Consider the following 25,691-nt stretch of genomic DNA (forward strand, 5'->3'; position numbering starts at 1 on the left):
AGAATAGCTACTCCTGCTCACTTTTGGTGTCCATTTGCATGGAATGTCTTTTTCCACCCCTTCACCTTAAGTTTATGTGAGTCCTTATGTGTTAGGTGAGTCTCTTGAAGGCAGCAGATAGTTGGTTGGTGAGTTCTTATCTATTCTGCAGTTCTGTATCTTTTAAGTGGACCATTTAGGCCATTTACATTAAATGTTAGTATTGAGATGTGTGGTACCATTCCATTCATCGTGCTATTCGTTGCCTGTATACCTTGGATTTTTGGTTGTTTTTTTAACTTGGAGTTTTGTTTTATAGGTTCTGTGTGATTTATGCTTTAAAGAGGTTCTGTTTTGATGTGTTTTCAGGATTTGTTTCAAGATTTAGAGCTCCTTTTAGTAGTTCTTGTAGTGCTGGCTTTGTAGTGGTGAATTCTCTCAGCATTTGTTTGTCTGAAAAAGACTGTACCTTTCCTTCATTTATGAAGCTTAGTTTCACTGGATGCAAAATTCTTGGCTGATAATTGTTTTGTTTGAGGAGGCTGAAGATAGGGCCCCAATCCCTTCTAGCTTGTAGGGTTTCTCCTGAGAAATCTGCTGTTAACCTGATAGGCTTTCCTTTGTAAGTTACCTGATGTTTTTGCCTCACAGCTCTTAAGATTCTTTCCTTCCTCTTAACTTTAGATAACCTGATGACAATATGCCTAGGCGATAATCTTTTTGCAATGAATTTCCCAGGTGTTCTTTGAGCTTCTTATATTTGGCTGTCTAGGGCTCTAGCAAGGCCAGAGACATTTCCCTCAATTATTCCCCCTAATATATTTTCCAAACTTCTAGATTTCTCTTTTTCCTCAGAAATGTTGATTATTCTTAGGTTTGGTCATTTAACATAATCCCCAACTTCTTGGAGCCTTTGTTCATATTTTCTTATCCTGTTTTTCTTTGTCTTTGTTGGATTGGGTTAATTCGAAAATCTTGTCTTCAAGCTCTGAAGTTCTTTTTTCTGCTTGTTCAATTCCATTGCTGAGACTTTGCAGAGCATTTTACATTTCTATAAGTGCATCCATTGTTTCCTGAAGTTTTGATTGTTTTTTATTTATGCTATCTATTTCATTGACCATTTCTCTCTTCACTTCTTGTGTCATTTTTTTATTCCCTTAAATTAAGCTTTGCCTTTCTCTGGTGCCTCCCTGATTAGCTTAATAACTAACTTTCCAAATTCTTTTTCAGGTAAATCAGGGATTTCTTATTGGTTTGGATACATTGCTGGTGAGCTAGTGTGATTTTTTGGGGGGTGTTAAAGAGCCTTGTTTTGTCATATTACCAGAGTTGGTTTTCTGCTTCCTTCTTGTTTGGGTAGGCTCTATCAGAGGGAAGGTCTAGGGCTCAAGGCTGTTGTTCAGATTCTTTTGTCCCATGGGGTGTTCCCTTGATGTAGTACTCTCCCCCTTTTCCTATGGATGTGGCTTTCTGAGAGCCGAGCTGCAGTGATTGTTATCTGTCTTCTGGGTCTAGCCACCCAGCAAGTCTACCAGGCTCCGGGCTGGTACTGGGGGTTGTCTGCACAGAGTCCTGTGATGTGAACCGTCTATGGGTCTCTTAGCCATGGATACCAGCACCTGTTCCAGTGGAGGTGGCAGCGGGTAAAATAGACTCTGTGAGGGTTCTTAGCTTTGGTGATTTAATGTTCTATTTGTGTGCTGGTTGGCCTCCTGCCGGGAGGTCGTACTTTCCAGGGAGCATCAGCTGTGGTAGTATCTCAACACAAATGTAACAGGACCTTCTTAATCCCCCTCTTTGGAGAAAGTACTACTGAAACTAAAATCTTTTGGGTAAAGTACTCCTAATATTAAAACTAGTCAAAGATATACAATCATGCAAGTACGTTTGTGTAATAAAAAATGTGCTTGAGCAGCAACTGGAATGTAATCTTCCAGGATAATAGGTCCTTCAGTCTGGCTTGCTTATCAGTGAATGCCACATTCCATACACTGTTGAAATAAGAGGCCACGTTCCACAACCAAAAAGAATACCAAGATTTTAAGAGTTTTTGGGCTTTCAGTTCTGAACTGCAAAGCAACCAGATCCCATTGTACTGTTCAAAAAACTTTAAGTGTTTTAAAATTCCTCAAAAGACATCTGACATGGAAAATGATATTATTATTGCTGCAATCATTTTAATATTTAGATAAATACAAGCATCTCCTAGAAAACCCTGGGGAAAAAAATCCTCCTACTCTATTCTACCTTTCTGTGCTATTTCCTGAAATGGGGAACCCCATTTTGGTATCTGTGAAGCCTGACATGAATTTGACAGCATTCCCAGGAATGGAATGATTTTTACATTTGGGAAATAGAATGAAGACAAATGAAAGGAACTATATAATTCTTTCACAGTGAATAGGCTAAAAGCTGGCTTAACAGTATTCAAGGGTGTAAATGGTTAGTCTGAGAGAGAAGATAACAAGCTTAACTTCACTCCACTCAGGACAGGGTAAAAGAAAATGGACTTAAAGTTGCACAAGAAAAAGATGTATTGTGTATGCATAACTACATGCATAGACATATATTGGACACACACATATACATACACATAAATACATGCAGTCTTCATAAAGCCTTAGCGTATGTTATTTTCTTTCTCTGATATATCTTAAAGCTTAATAACTTAGTTTGGGCTTACAATAGAAATAACCTATGCAGAAGTTCAGAAGTGAATTTATTAGACTCCAGAACAACCGTATTATACAGTTATAACAACAGATACTCATTGCAGGTCCTGTGACAAATAACACAAATGGCTGCCACAGACAAGAAGATAATAAGCAACTCTGGCTATGGAGTTAAAGTTCGTGTCACTTTTAAGAAGAAAATTTCCTTGAATTTATATATATATATAGCTTCTGTCATACCTACAACCCAAGTTATTAAATTTTAAAAAGCTATAGCAGGGCATTAGGAAATACCTGTATATCTTTGTATAGAAGAGTATCATAATATAAAAATCAAGTCTAAAAGCAAATAAAAGTTTGACAACTTTTATGTGCCCCCAGGGAATGTTTGTTTTGAAGCTTTTAATTTAAATCTTTGTTCAATAACCATGTCATTTCCTAAAACTATTCGGTACATGGCACTTTTTCTTATATCCTCTTATTATAATACTTCCTCAACCTTCTTTGAAGGCTCTTCCTTCCCTCCACTCCCTTTAGATATTTAACCTTTAAAGATAACTAGTTATGCTCCTATGTGGATGAAGGTTGAGAAGCCCAGTGGGGAGGATAAATCATTCAAAAAGATGGAAGAGCCAGAGCAAAAATACAGGAATATGGAACAATGTTAAATGTCTAGGGAAATGCAAATATTTGGGTATCACTGAAGTATTGCTTCTTGTTTGGGAGAGAGGCAGTGTAGATGGGAACATGGTGCCAATCAATAGATAGGGCTATAGATATACGGGCTATGGAGGCCTTGTTTATCACATCCTGAGGTTTGGAGCTTCTCCTCTAGGCAATGGGCAGCTAACAATGGGTTTTAAGCACAGCAGTTGGGTCATAATATTCAGATTTAGAAAAGTCATTCTGGCAACAGTGTGCAGGATTTACTGGAGGGCAAAGATGACCATAGGCAGAAAATACTATTTGAAGACTGATTTAAAGCAGTAATGGAGGAAATGGAAAAGAAGGTAGCCAGTCAAAAAGAAATTAAAAGGAAAGAATCTATAGGACTTAGCACTAATTGAATGAGAAGTTAGGTGAGAGGGTAGAATCCAGGATGACTCTGAATGTTCTGAATCCAGAGGCCAGCTGTGTGATGGTACCACGCATTGAGACATGGTACCCAAAATAGGGAAACCTGTAGAGACAAAAAGTAGATTAGCTGTTCTTTATGGTTAGGTGAAGAGTGAATGGTGGGGATGGGGAGTGATAGCTAAAGGATATGGAGTTTCTTCTTGTGATGATAAAAAATATTCTAAATTGACTATAGTGATAGTTGCAGATATCTGTGAATATACCAAAAACCATAAAATTGTATAATTTCAGTGGGTGAATTGTATGCCATGTGAATTATATCTTAAGCTGTTTTTTTAAAAAGAGCAAAACAGATTTCATAAGGAAGAAGAAATATCTTCCTCAGCAACTTCAGTTTCTGCCAGAGAATTTCCAACATGTTGACATGCCCTATAGATTTGGGACTTGCCGGCCCCCACAATCATGTAAGCTAATTCATTGAGATAGATAGATAGATAGGATGACTGGCAGATAGAACTATAGAGTGAGAGATTTAGATAGATAGATATTAATAGATGAGATAGAGAGATTGATTGATTGATTTTTATATCTCTCACTGGTTCTCTTTCTCTGACTAATACAGAACCCTGACTAATACAGATTTTGAAACTGGGAAGAGGAATGCTGGTGTAATAAATACCTTAAAATGTGGGCAGTGGTTTTGGAATTGGGTTACTGGTAGAGGCTGAAAGAATTTTGAGGTACTTGATAGAAAATCATAGATGGCCTAGCAGAGATTAATGGAAATACAGATGACAAGAATGCTTCTGGTGATGTCTGCAGAGAAAAGGAGGAACATGTTATTAGAAACTGGAGGAAAGGTGAACCTTGTGAAAAGTGGGAAGAAATTGGCTCACCTGTGTTCTATTACACTTTGGTAAAGTAGAACTTGTAAGAGATTAACTTTAATATTTAGTTGAGGACATTTCCAAGTAAAGTGTTGAAAGTGCTGCCTAGTTTCTTCTTGTTGCTTATAGTAAAATGCAAAAGTAAAGAGATAAATTGAGGAAGCAAAAAGTTAAGCAAAAATGAACCATCACTTGATAATTTTGGAGGTTCTGATCCATAGGACAAAGGATGCTAAAATTAGAAAATTCGCTATTGAGAAATCCTCTTCCAGAGAGAAGGCCAAGTGTGCAACTTGAAAACCTTTTGCTAAAGAAATTAGGTATGTGATTCATGGAAGCAATCAACCATGTTAGCAGAATCCAAGAATAAAGATTAGGTTATCTAAGAAGAGAACCCTTTTGCTTGATGGTGTGGATCCCCGTGACACACACTGGAAGCTCACAGATGTTTAAGAATATTATACTAAAAGAAACATTATGAGGTTGCACTGAAGGAGACTGAGACTGGACAAAATTTTAAAAGATTGTCAGACTCCTAAAAGTCTTCAGGCAGGAAATGGACTTATAGAGCTATTCTGCTGCAAGCATGTGCTATTCAAAAAAAAAAAGGAAGAAAAACTCCAAGAGCAAAAGTGCTATTGGCCAAGGGGCAAAGGGCAATGGAGCCACTGCCAAGGGCACAAGGCACAGTGGAGCTGCCTGAGGCCACAAAGGATGACAAAGCCACAGGCACAGAGTGTGGAGCCACAAGCCACAGACAATTATTCTCAGGCATTGAAATCTAAGGAATCTGGCCCTGCCAGATTTCAGATTTGCTTGGTACTGGTGACCCCTTAATTTCTTCCAATTTTTCTTGTTTGTAATAGAGTTGTTTACATTATACCCATCCCGCCATTGTATTTTGAAGGCAAACAACTGGTTTTCTAGGTTCACAGGTCCATATATGGACAGAAATTTTGCCCCAGGATAGATCAGACCCAGGATATTATCTATACCTGATTTAGACCATAAGATTTTGGAATAATAGTTGACGCTTAATGGGTTGAGACTTTTGATAATGCTGGGATGTAGAAAATGTATTTTGTATGTGAGATAAACATGAATTTTGAGGGATCAGAGGGCAGATTGTAATGGTTTGAATACTGTCCTCCCAAAAGATACATCTACTCAGAACCTGTAAATGTGACTTTGGAAAAAGGGTCTTTGCAGATATACTTAAGGACCTTGAAAAGAGATCATCCTGGATTAGGGCGGGCCCTAAATCCAGTGAAAACTTCTTGTAAGAGAAGAGAAGGGGAAACAGACACAGAGATACAAGAAGAAGAACATGTGAATGAAGAAGCAGATTTTGGAATTGTGTTGTCACAAACCATGGAATACCTGGAACCAAAACCTGCAGAAGGCAAGTGAAGATTCCCTGCAGCCTTCAGATGGATTGTGGCCCTGCAAACCAGACATATCTCAGAGATATTGCAGATTCAGTTCCAGAAAACCAGAATGAAGTAAGTCACACAAATTTTTTTTCCTAGTGCATATAGAAGCTCTGTTTATACTGTACACTATTAGGTATGCAATAGCATTATGTCTAAAAATGTACATACCTAAGTTTAAAAAATACTTTACTGCCAAAAATGCTAATGATCATCTGAGCCTTTGGCGAGTGATTATCTTTTTGCTGGTGGAAGGTTTTGCCTTAATGTTGATAGCTGACTGATCATTGTTGCAGTTGCTGAAAGTAGAGGTGGCTGTGACAATTTCTTAAAATAAGACGACAATTAAGTTTGCTGCATTGATTGACTCTTTTTCATGAAAGAATTATCTGTAGCATGCGATGCTGTTTGATAGCATTTTACCTATAGTAGAACTTCTTTCAAAATTGGAGTCAATCCTCTCAAACCCTGCCATTGCTTTATCAACTAAAGTTTATGTAATATTCTAAGTCTTTTGTTGTAATTTTAACAATGTTCACAGCATCTTCACCAGGAGTAGATTCCACTTCAAGAAACCACTTTCTTTGTTCATCCATAAGAAGCAACTCCTCATTCATTAAAGTTTTGTTATGAGATTGCAGCAATTTAGCCACATCTTCAGGCTCCACTTCTAATTCTAGTTATCTTGATATTTATCTCTACCAAATGCAGTTTCTTCCTCTACTGAAGTCTTGAACTCTTCAAAGTCATTCATGAGGATGGAATCAACTTCTTCCAAACTCCTGTTAATGTTAATATCTTTACCTCCTACCATGAATCATGAATGTTCTTAATGGCATCTAGAATGGTAAATCCTTTTCAGAACATTTTCAATTTACTTTTCCCAAATCCATCAGAGGAATTACTATTTATGGAAGCTATAGTTTTACAAAATTCATTGCTTAAATAATAAGACTTGAAAGTCAAAAGTACTCCTTGAGTCATGGGCTGCATAACAACATTAATCTCTTTGTACATCTCCATCAAAGTTCTTGGATGACTTGGTGCATTGTCAATGAGCAATATTTTGAAAGTAATCTTTTTTCTGAGCAGTAGGTCTCAACAGTGGACTTAAAATATTCAGTGAACCATGCTGTTAATGCAGGCTTTGTTGTTCCATTTACAGAGCATGGGCAGAGTATATTTAGCACAGTTGTTAAGAGGCCTAGGGTTTTCAGAATGGTCAAAGAGCATTGGCTCCAACTTAAAGGCACCAGTTCCGTAAACCCCTAACAAGAGTCAGCCTGTCCTTTGAAGTCAGCCATTAACTTTTCTGTTCTAGCTATGAAAGTTCTAGATTGCATCTTGTTCCAATAGAAACCTATTTTATCTTAATTGAAAATCTATTGTTTGATGTGGCCATTTTTTTTTTTTTAAGATGGAGTCTCACTCTGTCAACGAGGCTGGAGTGCATTGGCACAATCTCAGTTCACTGCAACCTCCACCTCCCGTCCCAGGTTCAAGTGATTCTCTTGCCTCAGCCTCCTGAGTAGCTGGGATTACAGGTGTGTGCCACCACACCTGGCTAATTTTTGTATTTTTTTGTAGAGATTAGATTTCACCATGTTGGCCAGGCTGACCTTGAACTCCTGAGCTCAAGTGATGCACCTGCCTCGGCCTCCCAAAGTGCTGGGATTACAGGAATGAACCACCGTGCCCAGCCTAGTGTGGCCATTTTCATTCATTATCTTAGCTAGATCTTCTGGAGAATTTGCTGCAACTTCTCCAGCAACATTTGCCACTTCACTGTGCACGATTACTTTATGAAGATGGGTTCTTTCCTTAGACCTCATGAACCAACCTCTGCTAGCTTCACACTTTTTTTCTGCACCCCCCTCATCTCTCTCAGCTTTTATAGAATTAAAGAGAGTTAGGGCTTTGCTCTATGTTAGGCTTTGGCTTAAGGAAATATTGTGGCTGGTTTGATCTTTTATCCAGACCGCCAAAACTTTCTCCAACAATAAGGCTGTTTGACTTTAATATTAGTGTGTTCATGGAGTAGCACTTTTAATCTCCTCCAAGAACTTGCTCTATGCATTCGCAACCTGGCTAAATGTTTGGTGGAAGAGGCCTAGCTTTTGGTCTGTCTCAGCTTTTGACATGCCTTCCTCACCAAACTTTATTATGTCTAGCTTTTAATATAAAGAGAAAGATGCACAATTCTCCCTTTCGCTTGAGCACTTAGAGGCCATTGTAGGGCTAATAATTGGCCTGATTTAAATACTGTCATGTCTCAGGGAATAGGGAAGTCCAAGGAGAGAAAGAGAGGTGGGGAAAGAGCCTGACAGTGGAGCAGTTAGAACACACATAACATTTATTGATTACGTTTGCTATGTTCTGTGTGAATGGTTTGTTGCACCCCAAAACAATTATAATAGTAACATTGTAATATTATACAATAGTAATATAATATAGTGATCACAGATCACTATAACAGCTATAATAATAATGAAAAAGTCTGAAATATCATGAGAGCTACAAAAATGTGACACAGAGACATGAAGTGAGCAAGTATTGTTGGAAAAACAGCACCGATAGACTTGCAGGGTTGCCTCAAACCTACAATTTGTAAAAATTGCAATATCTGTGAAGCAGAATAAGGAGAAGCACAATGAAACAAGGTGTGCCTGTACCTTAATTTCAGACCCCTGGGCTCCAGAACTGTAAAAAAATAAATTTCTATTGTTTAAGCCACCAAGTTTGTGGTAATTTGTTATGGCAGCCCTGGGAAACTAATACCCTTAGCAAGAATGAATTCTACTGCCAGCTCATACTCTTTATCCAGATCATCACTCATCTCTAATAACTTATATCTTGATGCTGAATCCAATTCTCTGTCATAGATTTACCTCCGCATTGTGGAAAATTTATCCTCAAGTGTCCCATTGTCCTTTCCTTTAGTTGGAGCCATCCCATAGAACAGACATTATTTTATATATCTGAACCTCAGTAGGAGGACGGAGTGGTCAGAATACCTGCTGATTTTCTTCTAAGAGAATCCTCCACTGAATGTAAATTTGTGGATGCAAGAGAGGCCTGCTGGAAAGAGTGCACCTAGTTCCAGATGCCAGAGCACCCAGACCCTGATAAACAGAGCAATATTCCAATCCCTGCAATATCTGAATTCCAAAATATCCTGTTATATCACGATAAGGGTACTTAATTCTAAATGTATTTTAATTTATCTTTAACATATTATATTTATGATTACTGTAGGCCAGTGGTTTGGGTTGTAAACTTAAGACACAGCTTCTGTCTTCTGAGAATTAATAATCTACTTGGAAAATACCTACTTATTTTCATAATATTTATTTATAAATAAATAGAATAAAATATAAATACAGTAAATAGGATAAAATATACTAGGCATTCTGTTAAGCACATACAAACCAAAACCTCTCTTGGTTATAATCTATTAGAACAAAATAGATGTAGGTTTTAGTAGTTTCAAATATACCTTCTTATCCTATTGCACTTACTATTTGAATTTCTTATTATATCAATGTGTTACTTTTTAATAAATTAATCACCCTCTTTTAGAGGCAAAAGAATTAAGGTGATTATTATACTTAACATATGGCAATACGGGATCCATTTCATGGATCAGAATTGCGGCTTATTTAGCATAGTATTTAACACAGCATGGGAAACAGAATTGTCCTCTCTGACTTCAATCTCAAAGGTTTGGTATTTAGCTGAGCTTCATTTCAGAGCCATTATGATTCTGTGAGTCATAAACATAAACATTTATTTTTAACTAATATTTCAAATGCTTCAGATAAGCTGGATGCTGTAACAGCTACTCTTCTGAATGTCATTCCATAATGAGAACCATTCCTGAATCAATAGAATAATCATCATACTGTATTCTTCTGATATCAGGGGCATTTCATCTTCCTTTTGTGCTTAGCAGGTGTAGTCTTTAGGAATAAGAGTTGGCTGTGTATTGCAGAAAAAAAAAAGAATGCCTGGAATAACAGAACTTTATTTCTCCCTTAAACCTAAAAAAGAAGGCTTGTATGGACAGACCAGGGCCCCCATGGTGGCTCCTCAAAGTCTTCAGAGGCCCAGGCTCAAGGTATCTTTCTTCCCAACCTCCTAAAGCATGGCTTCCATTCCCAAAATTTATTCACAGCTCCAATATGGCTGATTAATTCCAGTGGTCACATCTCCATGAAGAAGGAAGAGAAGAAAGAATACTCTTCCCCTCACTTTCAGAAGCTTTCCTGAAAGTCTTGAAAACACTTCCACTTACATTTCATTGGCCACATCAATCTGCAAGAAAAGCTAGAATATACAGTTTTCAGCTGGGCCCATTTTGAGGGTTTGGTTACTAAGAAACAAAAAGAGAATAGATTTGAGGAGGCAATTAATGGCCTGTGATGCAGCAGAGTATCTACTTATACCACAGGTCGGCTTCTGAAGGTTACACTTAGAGTCACAGTGGTGGTGCAAAATGTACCTCTCTGTGACACTTAACCAATTTACATTCTTTTCATCACTTTGCCTGAGCAGCCACAATCCAAAAAAAGTAAAGAAACTTCAATTTTATATGTCATAAGATAATTTTATATTTTAAAATTCTGGTATCTAAATAAAGATAATTCTAACAAGGTGAAAAGAAACAGTAGATCCAAGGGTTTAAGAAAAGTCCTTTGTCCAAGGTGCTGTCTTGGGGCCCTCTTAATAACAATGTAGTAAAAACCAATACTGAGCCATCTTCCGCTGCTGTGTTTTCAGGTATGTCTGGATGTGTTTGTCAAATTGATGGAGTAGACTGACAAAATATGTTTTCAGGGGGGTCTCAGTACTTAGTGGCAGGTAAGGAGACAAGCATGACAAGGCTGACCTCTGAAGTGAGAAGAGAATAGGGATTCTGAGAACAGCATGGTTGAGACTGAGAAAATCTGTTCCCAACACTGTTCCCTTGATGCAGGTCTGGAGACTCAGAAGAAAGAAGCTATGAGTAAAAATGGAAAAAATCTCTCTCTAAACTCTGTAACAGTTTGGGGCCCAGGCAGCACTGCCTTGGGGTGCATCTAACACAATGCAACCCTGTGAGTACAGAAGGCATCTTCTTCAATTCCACAGTAGGCCACGTCAAAGTTTTGTGATGCTGAGAGCTTGCTGATATTGGACATATCCGTGTACAACTGATATGTCCATTACCCAGGGATGCAATAGCACAGGCTCACACAGTACCTCCCTGTTGCCACTCTACCAGGCCAGATGTGTAGTCCTTCTCACAGCATGCAGAGGGCCAGTTGAGAAGAAGCACCATCCGCCCTACCTGGAAAAGTGAAAATAGCCACAAATAGGGACACTATTCTGCCCAGAATTGCAGGGAAGATATCAGGGGGATAAACTGCACTCGAGCACACATGAAGTATTCCTGGGGCTGCTGGAACTGGGTAAAGAATGAGACACTGCTGGCAGCACTGTATAAAGGTCTGAACACCTGCATGGTTAGTGTTTTATAGCTAGGATAATGTGAACTACATGTGTATTTTTCCTGGTAAGAATAGTCCTACACCAAAACTGAAAAAAAATTTTAAGAGAAAAAAGTAATATGATGTGACTTTGCATGTTACTGTGGAACTGTGAAATGGGTTTTGCTGTAGATGCCAAATACAGACCTTCAAGACATTCGTAATTCATGGCATTCAAAAATATTTATTAAACACCTACTATATGTCCTATAAATTTCTAGGATACAGTGGTGAATCACAAAGATGTGACTGGGAGAGTCAGGTTGAAGCCAATGTCAGATGTGAGCTGTAGAAGCTAGTGGTTCAGTTTGACTGCCCCAAGAAATTCACCAACATATTACATTTACTCCAAAAAAAAAAAAAAGTGTATCTGGTTACCTTGACAGATTAAATTATTGCTCCAATATTTTTACTTGTTATACATTATTATACATTAGATAGCCTTTTTCGTGTGAATTTTTAAAACAAGTTTAAAATATAATTTATATACCATAAAAATTCAGTAATTGTAAGTCTTTAGTTCCATGATTTTGGATACATTTATATAATGGAATTTATATAACAGAACAACATCACGGTGCAGTTTTAGAGCACTTCTCTTACCCCAAAAAGTTCCCTTATGCTGTCTCTAATCAATCCCTTCTCCCACTCCCAGCCCCAAGCAATCATATCTCTACCATTTTTCTTTTCTTAGAAATTGTATACAAATGGAATCATACAATATATCGTCTTTTACCTCTTTCATAATAGTTACTTATGGTTTTGAGATTTGTTCATGTTGTCGCCTATAGCACATTTCATTCCTTTTTATTGCTGACTAGTATTTAATTGTATGGCTATACCACCTTCTGCTTATCCATTTCTCAGCTGATTAACATTTGGATTGTTTCCAGATTTTGGCTATGACTGTTCACCTGCAAGTATTTGTGTCTTTGCTTCTCCTGATACTAAGGAGTGCAAATGCTGGGTAGTATGGTAAGTACAGTATATGTATAACTTGCCAAGAAACTACTGTACTGTTTTTCTAAAGTGAATATAACATTTTACATTCTCATGAGCATTGTAGAAGGATTTCATCTTGTCTAACACAATATTGTAAGACTTTGATAACAGCCATTCTGGTGGGTCTCTAGTGGTATTTCGTTGTGCTTTTACTTCGCCTTTCCTAAATGTTTTCATCTTTTTATGTGCTTGTTAGTCATTTGCATGTCTTCTTTGGTGAAACACCTATTCAAACCTGCCCATTTTTTAATCAGATTCTTTGTCTTTTTATTATTGAATTGTAATAGCTATTTATGATTCCAAGTATGTCTTTTATCAGTTATATGACTTAAAAGTATTTTCTTCTAGTCTGTGGCTTAGTTTTATTAATAGTGCCTTTTAAAGAGTAAAATATTTTAACTTTGATAAAGTCTAATTTACAAATTTTGTCATTTTTGTTAGATTGAAGAAATCATATTTGTGATCTAATGTTTTCTTCTAGAAATGTTACAGTTCTTGCTCTTACATTTGACTCTCTGATCCATTTTGAATTAATTTTGTGTGTGTGTGTGTGTGCAGGGTAATGTAAGAGTCTAAGTACTTTTGCATATGGATATTAAATTGTCTCAGCACAATTTGTTGAGAAGACTATTTTTCCCCAAATGAATTGTATTTGCACCTTTTTTGAAAACCCATTCATCATAAATGTTAGAGATTATTTCTGGGCTCTCCATTCTGTTCACTGACCAATGTTTATCCTTATATCAATAAATACCACACTGCATGATGACCAGAACCATGCTGTAGTTTTGAAATAAGCTAGTATAAATCCCCAACTTCATTTTTCTTTTTCAAAATTGTTTTAGCTCTTTGTATTTCCATATAAACTTTAGAATCAACTTGCCAAATTCAACAAGAAACAGCCTGCTGGGATTTTGATAGGAATTGTGTTAAATCTACAGATCATTTTGAGAAGAACTGCCATCTTAATAACATTGAGCCTTACATTCCAAGAATATGGTATCTCTTTCCATTAATTTAGATCTTGTGTGATTTCTCTTAGCAATGTTTTATAATATTTTGGCTTATGGGTCCTACACTTCTCTTGTTATACCTATTCCTAAGAATTTTCTTTTGTTCATACTTTTGTGAATGAAATTACTTTCTTAAATTTATTTTCAAATGGTTCATTGCTGGTATAAAGAAATAAAATTGGTTGTTGCAAATTTACTTCATAGCCTGCAGCCTTGCTAAACTCACATTAGTTTTAACAGGTACTTACCTACATATAATCTTGGGATTTTCTACATAAAAAATCATAAAGGCCTTTAATTTATTTTGTAGCTTTGTTACATTGGCTGGAACATTCAGTAAAATGTTGAGTAGAAGTAGTGAGAGTATATGTACTTGGCCTATTCCCAATCTAAGTGGAAAACTTTTACAACTATCATTCACAATTAAGTATAATATTAGCTGAAGGTTTTTCATACATACTCTTTCTCAGGTACAGGAAGTTCATTCCTATTTCTAGTCTGTTGAGAGTTTTTAAACATCAATGAATACTATATTTTGTCAAAAGTTGTTTTCTGTGTCTACTGAGAAAATTGTATAGCTTTAGTCCTTCATTCTATTAATATAGTATATTTATTAATTGATTTGCAGATGTAAAGTCATTCTTGCATTTCAGGAATAGATTCTACTGGGTAATGGCATATAATCCTCTGTTTATGTTGCTTGTTTCAATAAGCTAATATTTTGTTAAGAATTTCTGCATCTATGTTCATTAGAAATAATTGTATAGTTTTCTTTTCTTGTTATAACTTTGTCCTGCTTTGGTATCATATCAATACTGACAAGTTAGGAAGGGTTTCCTCCTCTTTTTTTCTGAAAATATTTGTGTAGGATTGGTATTATTTTTTCTCTAAATGTTTGACAAAATTTACTAGTGATGCCATCCACGTCTGAGCTTTTCTTTGTAGGAAGCTTGTAAATTACTAATTCAATCTCTATGAATTTCAGGTTTATTCAGATTTCTATTTCTTCTTATGACAGTTTTGGTAACCTGTATCCTTCTAGAATATTAACTATTTCATCTACATTGTCTAATTCATTGGCATAATATTCCCTTCTAATTCTTTTAATTTCTGCAGGATCTGTGGTGATGTTCTGTCTTTCATTCTTGATTTTGTTAATTTGTCTTCTATCTCTTTTTTTGTTAGTGTAGCTAAATGTTTATCAGTTTTACTGATCTTAAATAAACAAACTTTTGATTTTGTGGATTTACTCTGTTTTTCCAATTTGTATTTCATTTATTTCTTTTTTGGTCTTTATTATATTCTTCCCTATGCTTACTTGAGATTTAACTTACCATTCTTTGTCTAGCTTCTTGAGGTGGAAGCTTAGGAAATTGATTTTAGATCTATTTTCTTTCTAATATAAGCACTTAACATTAAGTTTGTCTGTAAGCACTACTTTAGCTACCTCTCATAAATTTTGATAGATTAGGTTTTAATCATTATTCAGTTAAGCATATTTTCTAACTTACCTGGTGATTTCATCTTTGACTCACTGTTTTTCTAAAACTATTTGTTGAAATTCCAAATATTTGTGAAGTCCTAAATACTTTTCCGTTGTTGGTTTACTGAATTTTTTGTAGTCAAAAATCATATTCTGAGATGTGTTTGACAGTCTATAGTATTATTATTTATCATGGAAAATGTTCCATTTACACTTGAAAAAAAATGTGTACCCTGCTGTTGTTGGATAGAGCGCTCTATATATTATTTACATCAAGTTAGTTAGTGGTGTTGTTCAAGTCGTGAATATCCTTACTGATATTCTGTCTAGTTCTGTCAATTACTAAAAGAAGGATATTGAAATTTCCAACTACTACAATATTATATTGTCTGTCCTTTAATTCTGTCAATCTTTGCTACATTTTGGGACTCTGGTGTTAGATGTTTATACATTTATAATTGCTACTTCTTCCTGATATACTGAAAATTTTATTATTATAAAATTTTTATCTTTGTCTCTCATAATAGTACTTGTCTTCAGGTCTATGGTTTTGTATGTAATAAAGCCAGTTCAGTTCTTTACTATTGTTTGCTTTTTCTCTCCTTTTACTTTCAACCTGTTGGTATTTTTCAATATAATGTCTCTTATAGATAACATATAGTTGGACCTTGCTCTTTCCTCTGTTACAGTTTTAATTATATTTTTAAATTATTTTCTTAGTAATTCTTCTAAGGACTACAACATATACCTTTAATTTATCATAATCTGTTTCAGGTTAATAATAATAGTAATAATATACAGGAACTGTGCTCCAGTTTATTATTTCCACTATCTTTTCTCACTTTAGTACTAGTATTGTCATACATATTACAACTATATATGTAAGATATCCTCCAAAATATAGCATTATAATTATTGCTTCAAGTACTTTTTGTTTTTAAAGAAATTAAGAAAAGAGAAAACACTGGACAGTCTTTTATAGTTGTCCATATATTTAACATTTTCTTCTTCTTTTTTTTTTTTTTTTTTTTTTGTTTGAGATGGAGTCTCGCTCTGTTGCCCAGGCTGGAGTGCAGTGGCGCAATCTCGGCTCACTGCAAGCTCCGCCTCCCGGGTTCACGCCATTCTCCTGCCTCAGCCTCCCGAGTAGCTGAGACTACAGGCACCCACCACGACGCCAGGCTAATTTTTTGTATTTTTAGTAGAGACGGGGTTTCACCATGTTAGCCAGGATGGTCTTGATCTCGCGACCTCGTGATCCACCCGCCTCAGCCTCCCAAAGTGCTAGGATTACAGGCGTGAGCCACCGCGCCCGGCCATATTTAACATTTTCATTGGTCCTTCTTCCTTCCTATGTAATTGAGTAATCATCTGCTGTCATTTCCTTTCAGCCCAAAGGACTGCCTTCAGATTTCTTGTAGACAAGGTCTATTTTTATTTTTGTTTATCTGGGAAGGTCTTTATTCTGCATTCATTTTTTATTCTTTTTTATTTTTTTAATTTTTTTTGAGATATGGTCTCACTGTGTCACCCAGGATGGAATGCAGTAGTGCAATCATAGTTCACTGCAGCCTCAAACTCCTGGGGTCAAGGGGTCCTAAGCCTCCTGAGTAACTGGAAGTATGGAAGTATGGGTACACACCACCATGCCTGGCTTTTTTTCTTTTTTCTTTTTTCTTTTTTTTTTTTTTGTAAAGATGGGGTCTCATTATGTTCCCCAGGCTTATCTCAAATTCCTGGCTTCAAGCAATCCTCCCAACTCAGCCTCTCAAAGTGCTGGGATTACAGGTGTGAGCCACCTCACCCAGCCTGCCTTCATTTTCGAAGACGGTCTTGCTAGAAAGAATATTCTTGGTTGATAGGCTTTTTTTTTTCCTATGAGCACTTTGGCTATTTATTTTACTGCCTTCTACACTCTGTATGTTTTATGAAAAGCAAGCCATTAGCCAGCGTGTATGGTTCTTCATTCACAATGAGTCATTTTTCTCTCACTCTCACTATTCTAAAACTTTGCTTTTGTCTAGGCTTTTAAAAGTTTTTTATTATCATGGGTATAGGTGTAAATAACTTTGCTTTTATCTTAGTTGATGCTTAATGAGTTTCTTCAACATACAGATTAAGGTTTTCACTAGATTTGAGCTTATGGCCATTAATTCTTCAAAAAAATTTTGCCCTTTACTCTCTCCACTCCTTATGAACTTTCATTCCAATATGTTGATAGGCTCTATAAGTCTTTGAGTCTCTTCATTTTTCTTCAATCTTATTTTCTTTTTTGTTCTTTAGAATGGAAAATTTCTATTGATCTATCTTCAAGTACACTGATTTTCTCTTCTGCCTTTTCAAATCTGTTGAGCCTATTTAGCAAACTTTTCATTTCAGTTACTGTATTTTCCAAATGTAGAATCAATAAAAGCATTAAAATATTTTTAAAAAGATTTGGCTCTTTTTTATAGTTTTATTTTAGCTATTGTATTTTCCAAATCAAGAATTTCTATTTGGCTTTTTTTTCTAGTTTCTATTCTCTATGTAGATTTTCTATTTGTTGAGCCATTTTCACCATATTTTCCTTTACTTCTTTGAATAAGATTTCCTTTAATTCTTCAAATATATTTATGCTAGCTGCTTTGGTGTCTTTTTCTGCTAAACTCGAAATCTTGACCCACAAAGACACAGTTTCTATAGACTACTTGTTTTCTGAGTATGGATTTTACTTTCCTGTCTATTTGTAGGTCTCATATTTTTGTTAAAAAGTGGATGTTTTAGATACTATATTATAGCAATTTAGAGATTGCTTTATGGATTTATTTATTATAAAAATAATAACTTGAATGAACTTTAACTGCAGAATTTGTCTCCCACATTGGGTATAGCTGATGATGTTTCTGTTCAAGTTTTAAACTGTGCTTTTAAAATTACTTTTACCCTGCCTTATTAGGGCTCAACCTATGTGTCACTAATGCCTTGATGGTCAGCTAATGATCTAGGTAGAGGTTTACTTAAATACCTCAGGCCCAAAAGCACTTCTAGCCCCTATAATCAATATGTGTCTACATTGGGAAATAAATTCAAAGCTGAGCCAATTCTGAAGTATGGCTTGGCATTTACTTTCTATTACTCTTTTTGGTCTCCTCTGTGCACATGCATAGTTTGTAGATTCTCAGGTATCCAGAAATGTGTGGAACACCTATTGAGCTCTTCTATTGATCTTTTGTTTCTAGGATTTCCCCATTAAATTACTAGTTGGTCTACTATTTTCCCCCAGATAAAACCAGAGCCTTGGGCTAGCAAAGCTGTAGGTTTCCTATTTGTTTCCTGTAGGTTTCCTATTTGGTTTGGTCATGGGGTTTTGCCCTGAGTTGAGTCTGCCTACTCAGGAAGCAACCCTACTCATGTTCATGGCCAGTGTTACCTTGGTGAAACTATAGCTTTTGCCAACTTTCTTGGGTGAGAGGAGGTATGGGAGATTCCCCCAAGCAAAAAAAAAAGAAAAAGAAAAAGAAAAAGCCACATATTTCCACAATTCTTACCCTAAATTCTTGCAGTTTTTTTTTTAGAATAAACACATCTCAATTATTATCTGCCTTTTGCCAATTCCCACATCCTTTAAATAGTTGTTATTGAAAAAACTTTTTCCACTTTTATATCTGACTTTTTTTTTTATAGAGAGGATTCACTAACATCTTCACACTATCATAGCTGGAAACACCTCTGTCATATTGCTTTATAGTACCTCTTCATAGGGTAGCAAGAATATATCTCTTTGTTCCATTGATATTGAACTTGGTCATATGTTAATGATGTATTACCAGAGGCTTTAAATGTAATCTCATCATTTGGCTTGGCTCTTGGGCTCCTGTGATCCATCATCAGAGGAGCACACCTTGTATAGTCATTGGTAGTAAAATAAAGAAACATAAAGCAGATCTATTCCAATTTTCAACCTGGAGCCAAGCCCAGTTGAGCTCAATCAAGTTCAGCCAAACCCCAGCTGAAACTCTACTGACCTACAGATGTAAGAATAAGAAAACAAATATTTATTATTATAAAAAACTGAGGCTGAGTCCGGTGGCTCATGCCTGTAATCCCAGCACTTTGGGAGGCTGAGGCAGGCAGATCACCTGATGTCAGGGGTTTGAGACCAGCCTCGCCAACATGGCGAAACCCCGTCTCTATTAAAAATACAAAAAATGGCCGGGCACGATGGCTCATGCCTGTAGTCCCAGCACTTTGGGAGGCCCAGGTGGGCGGATCACGAGGTCAGGAGATCGAGACCACCTTGGCTAACACAGTGAAACCCCATCTCTACTAAAAATACAAAAAAATTAGCAGAGCATGGTGGCGGGCGCCTGTAGTCCCAGCTACTCAGGAGGCTGAGGCAGGAGAATGGCGTGAACCTGAGAGGCAGAGCTTGCAGTGAGCGGAGATCACGCCACTGCACTCCAGCCTGGGCGACAGAACGAGACTCCATCTCAAAAAATAAATAAAATAAAATACAAAAAATTAGCTGGGCATGGTGGTGTGGGCCTGTAATCCCAGCTACTCGGGAGGCAGGGGCGGGAGAATCGCTTGAACCTGGGAGGCAGAGGTTGTGGTGAGCCCAGATAGCAGCCACTGCATTTTAGCCTGGGCAATAGAGTGAGACTCTGTCCAAAAAAAAAGCCAGGCACGGTGGCTCACACCTGTAATCCCAGCACTTTGGGAGGCCAAGGCAGGTGGATTACCTGAGATCAGGAGTTTCAAGACCAGCCTGGCCAACATGGTGAAACCCTGTCTCAACTAAAAATACAAAAAAAAATTAGCTGGGCGTGGTGGCAGGCGCCTATAATCCCAGCTACTTTGGGAGGCTGAGGCAGGAGAATGGCTTGAACCCAGGAGGCAGAGGTTGCAGTGAGCTGAGATCACACCATTGCACTCTAGCCTGGGCAACAAAGCGAAACTCTGTCTTTAAAAAAAAAAAAAAAAAAAAAAAAAAAAAACCCTGAGATTTTTAGCATTGCTATGTAGCAATATTAACTTATGCAGCCACCTGATAATGGATGGTGTCCTATCTAACCTATTACACATAAGCAATAAAACAAAGTAGTACCATGCTCTGTTTCCTACAACCTATTCAATGAATCCAGGCTGAAGGGTAATGCCTAAGATACAAGTATCATCAAATGCCATAGAAAGGTAACAAAACAATTGTCATGGATTTATCACGAAATTCTCTATAGAGAGGGAAATGGACTGGTATAAGCCTTAAAAAGCCATTTTCTTCTGAGTATTATTAACAAAGAAGTAGAGAAGTACGTAAAAAGTTCAATTGTTTCTTTTTTGAGGCCGAGAGATCAGGTTTAGATCTAACTCAGCACTACTGTATTATGCTAGCATTATAAACTGAAGGCCCATAAGCAAAAATGCATTCTAAACTTCTGTTTTGTTGCAAGCCCTGTATCTTTTGCCCATACCACACAGAGCTTCTTGAGCAATTTTATCAGGTTTGTTCAATTCACAGCATCTAAAACAGAATATCTACATTATGGGGCAGCAGAAGACATCCTAGCATATCTCATTCAAATGATAGAACTTACCAATAAATAATTGTTCATAACACAGTGTCATATGGCTCAAAATAGATGTCTGTGTATTTGGGAAAGATACCACCTCACAGATCTAGGAATGTTAACTTAAAAATCAGATCTCTTACCAGCATCATAAGGAATATTGTCAGTCTTGGCATTGAGATAGTCCTCATATTGATGTACCACTGGAATGTGTGTATGCAGAGAATGGAAGACAGCAGGACACTCAAGGAGCTATTGTGTAAGAAAGCTGATGTCAAAAAAATCACAAGCAAGCAGAGCAGGATAAACGCTATAGGAACATATCAAAGCACAGCTTCAAGCAATGCCACAGAGCTTTGGACTGCTGGGAAATAGCAGCCGTACACAATCAGCCCTAGCTGCCGCTATAATGAATGTGAAGAAAGCCTTCAGGTGAGAAGCTAAACAACAATGGGCTACCTCTGCTAACTCAGGATCATATTTCTTATGTACATAGTTTATTCTACATTTGCCTACTTAGCCACACTTGAACTTAAACATAGCAATTGTTTCTTGATCCCACAGCATCATCTTAAAAAATAGAAGCCAACAGAATAATTCTACCTATAGCCTATCAATCCTTTATTTATTTTTATATTATTTTCTCAACAGTTGTATGCATAAATTATAATCTCATTTGAAAATGCCACATACTACAGGTAATAGATTAGTAGGAAGAATTCTGGCAGCCACAGATATCTCATCCGTAACCACTAATTCAGAAGCCAGAAAGATCTCCGCCCTACAAGGAAATCAGCTATAATAAAGCTTATGGAGTTTATCTACAGAAGAAACAGCCTGCCATGGGTTTCAAGACTTACATTTTTGTAAAAGCTTATAGGCTTCATAAACTATCTGCTTTCTCTAGAAAATGATCAGGTTTTCTGAATTTCTAAGGGGCATCCATGTTGCATTGGAAAGGGCATAGAAGTAAGTATACTTAGGAAACAATTAGAAACATCGTGAAAAACATAGCCAAATTATCAAACATAATCACACATCAACCAGGGGGCATATTATATGACAGTAATAGTCTTATGAGACTCACTAACTCATAAGGCATTAAAAAAACACAACATAAAAAAATAGTGCTTCATAATGATGACACTGGCCTATCAAGAAAATGCTATATTAAGTTGCTTTCTCTGATTAAGAAGATGTAGAAGTAGTGGGGCACAGTGGCTCACGCCTGTAATCCCAGCACTTTGGGAGGCCGAGGCGGGTGGATCACTTAAGCTCAGGAGTTCAAGACCAGCCTGGCAACAAGGTGAAACCGGATCTCTAAAAAAAAATACAAAAATTAGCCAGGCGTGGTGGTGCGTGCCTGTAATCTCAGCTACCCGGGAAGCTGAGGTGGAAGGATCGTTTGAGCCGAGGAGGTAGAGGTTGCAGTGAGCCACAATCGCATCACTGCCCTCCAGCCTGGGTAACAGAGCCAGACCCTGTCTCAAAAAAAAACAAAAAGAAAAAGATGTAGAAGTAGAGTACACTTAAGGAGACTTTCCAAAAAGTAATTTAAACAGTGAACATTTTAATGTTTAAGTGCATTTGGAAAATATAAACATGTAAAACACTTCATTGTGCAATGGCTGTAGATTGCCACTGTCTAATAGAAATATAAATGCCAGCCACAAATGGAAATGACATCTGTAATCTTTGTCTTGTAGTCACTTTAAAAGAGATTTTTTAAGAGTAAAATCAATTCTAATAGATGTTATTTGACCCATTGTAGTCAAAACATTATTATTTTGACATATAATCAACATAAAAATTATTAATAAGATTTCCTTACTTTATTTATACTAAATTTATAAAATCTGGTGTGTGTTTTATACTACAGCACATCTCAATTTGTACTAGACACATTTCAAGTCCTGGATAGACACATTTGGTTAGTGACTACCATATTAGACAGTGCGGCTGTCAATCAATGAAGGTTTACTGAAGAACTGAAATTAACGTAATATACAATCCCAATATTCCAATCCAGTATTCCGAACCACTAGAAGAAATGCAGACATCAAGCCACATGTGTTTCCTGGTTCCCCCATAAACTCTGTAAGCAAGGATAAAATAATTTCATAGATATGTTTGAAAACCATTACAAAGGCATAAAAGATTAGTACTAATTCCTGGGGAGGGGGAGCAGAGTGCTAAATTCTTAAATTTTAGAGTTATAAAGAAACTGTCTACATAAAATTTTTTTTGAGCATTCAGAAATTAAGTATAGCCTTTGATACTGTAGTCCTTTCATAACTGGAGAGAACGGAGAATTGCAAGCACTTAATACCATTTATTTAGTAACTTCTGGGTTTTATAAAAGTTCAATCTTCAAAGCCATAACTCTAAAATAACTAAAACTTAGAAGATTCAAGTTTTAATCTATTTCTGGATCACAGAGCCTATTAAATAAATCTACTAACAATAGTTAAAATTACAGTTTTTTTTCATTTTTTTGTACCAAATATCTATTTAGGGTAATTTGTTTATACGATTCTGAAATTTTTATGAAAACTTGCTATGACTATTTAGTAATTGTGTTATTATTTAGAGCTATGAGACTAAAGTCATATGTAGATTTGCTTTGTTTAATTATACCTTTTCTAAATAGAAATAAATTTAGAACTTAATAATGCAACATTAAAATTAGACTTTTTATATACAAAAGACAGGAAATATAAAGAAAATATTTCTTAGGGAAATATGCTTTCTCTTTATCTAATTCAGATCTTGTGCCATTACATTATTTTCTACAAGTCCTGGTCTTACTGAGAATTGTGCCTTGTGGAATTCCCTGTTCAACTTCCTATCCTATGTCAAAAGGAAGGAGGTGATCCTTTTTTCTCTAATTGGATGAGACCTAGAACACAGTTTAGCAAAGCGTTAAACAAAAAGGAATTGTAAGTTTATGCCAGTGTGGACTGGTGAGAAGAATAACTCTTAAATGATGCAGGTAGAGAACAAGTCTGAGATCTTAACTCAAGGGGTGGTAATTAAGAACCATTGAAAGACAGAGGGGGTTTAGAAGGCACATTGCAAGACACAGTACTTTTGGGAGGGAAACTCACTGCTTGAGTAAATAGGGAACTCAAAGAAGGAAGTATGGCAAGGATGAAACCTGCAAGGCTATTACAAAGTTTTACTTACCACGTATTTAGTTTGTTTAAATATACTAATCTTAACAAAGTATGGAAGCTTATTATATATTTCTATAATTTTATTTTCTCAAGGCTAAATCATCCTGTATCTTTTCACCTTCTCTATGGCTGTCATATTCCAATACTTGGTTACTCTCATCTGAACTTTCTCTAAGCTTTCTTCCTCTTCTGAGTTGTTAAGGATTTTAGTACAAACCATGATACATATTAGAGTCAGCTGAGTACAATAAGACAAAAATCCAGTGGTTCAGACTTTAACTTGCTCTTATGAAAGATCTTTGTGTTACAGGTTGATTATTTCAAACGAAATTGCATGCTGGGCCTAACCTGTTTTTGCCCCTCGTTGACCTTGTATTCTCTCTCAGCTTTGGAAGACCCTTTTATGGATCAGCAGTATGAATGAATACACTTCATAGTAATCACATACAATAGATTGATGCTGTTATGCATCAGTTAGTTGACAGAAAAAAAAGCTGAAGTGATTGCCTAAGGGCAAAGAAATATGGTAATCTTAAACCTTTGTGTTGACATTTAGATGCAAACTCCAGCTATTCAAAGTAGTCTAGGCAATTCCCATGATGTCATGTCATCAGGATGAGTTTTCAGAGCCCAGAACTCATTATTGTTTTCCAGTGGTACATCAAGTTCTGGCTACCCTTCCTTTTGTAGGTATAGGTAAGTAGACAGGCATCTGAAAGTAAATGGAAGGTGGGTGACAAATTGACTCACGCTAAGAGGTACATGAGATGAAAGTAAACATCAAAAGGCTCTTGTATTAATTTACAGTGAGAAATATAACACCACATGTACAAGAAATATCACATTGGCCTGATCAAAACATTTTTTTTTTTACTTGTGGCCCAATCACACAGAAATCAAAAGATGGTTTTGTGAGCACAGACTCAAAAAAACAGGATGTAGATAAATCAAATCTTTAATTCATTGTTTCCCAAAATGCGTTATGTTCTGTGAGATGTTTTAATACATCTTCCAACAACGACAAAAAGTTCACTAATACAATAAATTTGAGAAACACTGGATTAAACTCAGATTTCATAACTGCATTCTTTCCTTTGGACTGCAGATATACATTGTGAATCTCAAAGGGCTCAGACAGACAGCTTTTCTAAAGTGCATTTGACTCCTGTCTATATAGAATACTTATCAATAGCTCACGAAACAATACTATTCTACAGATATAGTTTCAGAATGAATGAATTCTTAGTCTGATGTATAATTCTACCATAAAGATAATCTTGCCAATGGGCCTGGTATATTTGAAATGCAAGGATAAATCTCTGAATTCTTCATTCTAGGGACATACTGTCCATGAGATCTAAAATAATCAGCCTCTGTTCTGAGTCTCCCTTTCCATTTTAGAGCTTAGGTGAGCACTACCAATATGAACCTATGTCATTCTCCTTCTGCTTTAATTTGATTTAATTTTACTAGTGATTAAGACACTGAAGAGGTTACAGCATGGGTTTGCTTGCCTACAAATAATATCTTCTTCAGATGATTTTGCATACCTTTATTGTAAATTAGGTGTTGATTTTTAAATGTGACTCTAAATTACTCTATGTTCTTTATTTTCAGTGTTATAGTCCTGCCACACTATAACACCTAGATGCTTATTAAAAGTGTATAACCAGGCTGGGCATGGTGGCTCCTGCCTGTAATCCCAGCACTTTGGGAGGCCAAGGCAGGTAGATCACCTGAGGTAAGGAGTTTGAGACCAGCCTGGCCAACATGGTGAAGCTCCATCTCTACAAAAATACAAAAAATTAGCCAGGTGTGGTGGGGGCACCTGTAATCCCAGCTACTCGGGAGGCTGAGGCAGGAGAAACGCTTGAAACTGGGAGGCAGAGGTTGCAGCG

This window comes from Pan troglodytes, chromosome 10 (assembly GCF_028858775.2).
Source record: "Pan troglodytes isolate AG18354 chromosome 10, NHGRI_mPanTro3-v2.0_pri, whole genome shotgun sequence".
Lineage (NCBI taxonomy): Eukaryota > Metazoa > Chordata > Mammalia > Primates > Hominidae > Pan > Pan troglodytes.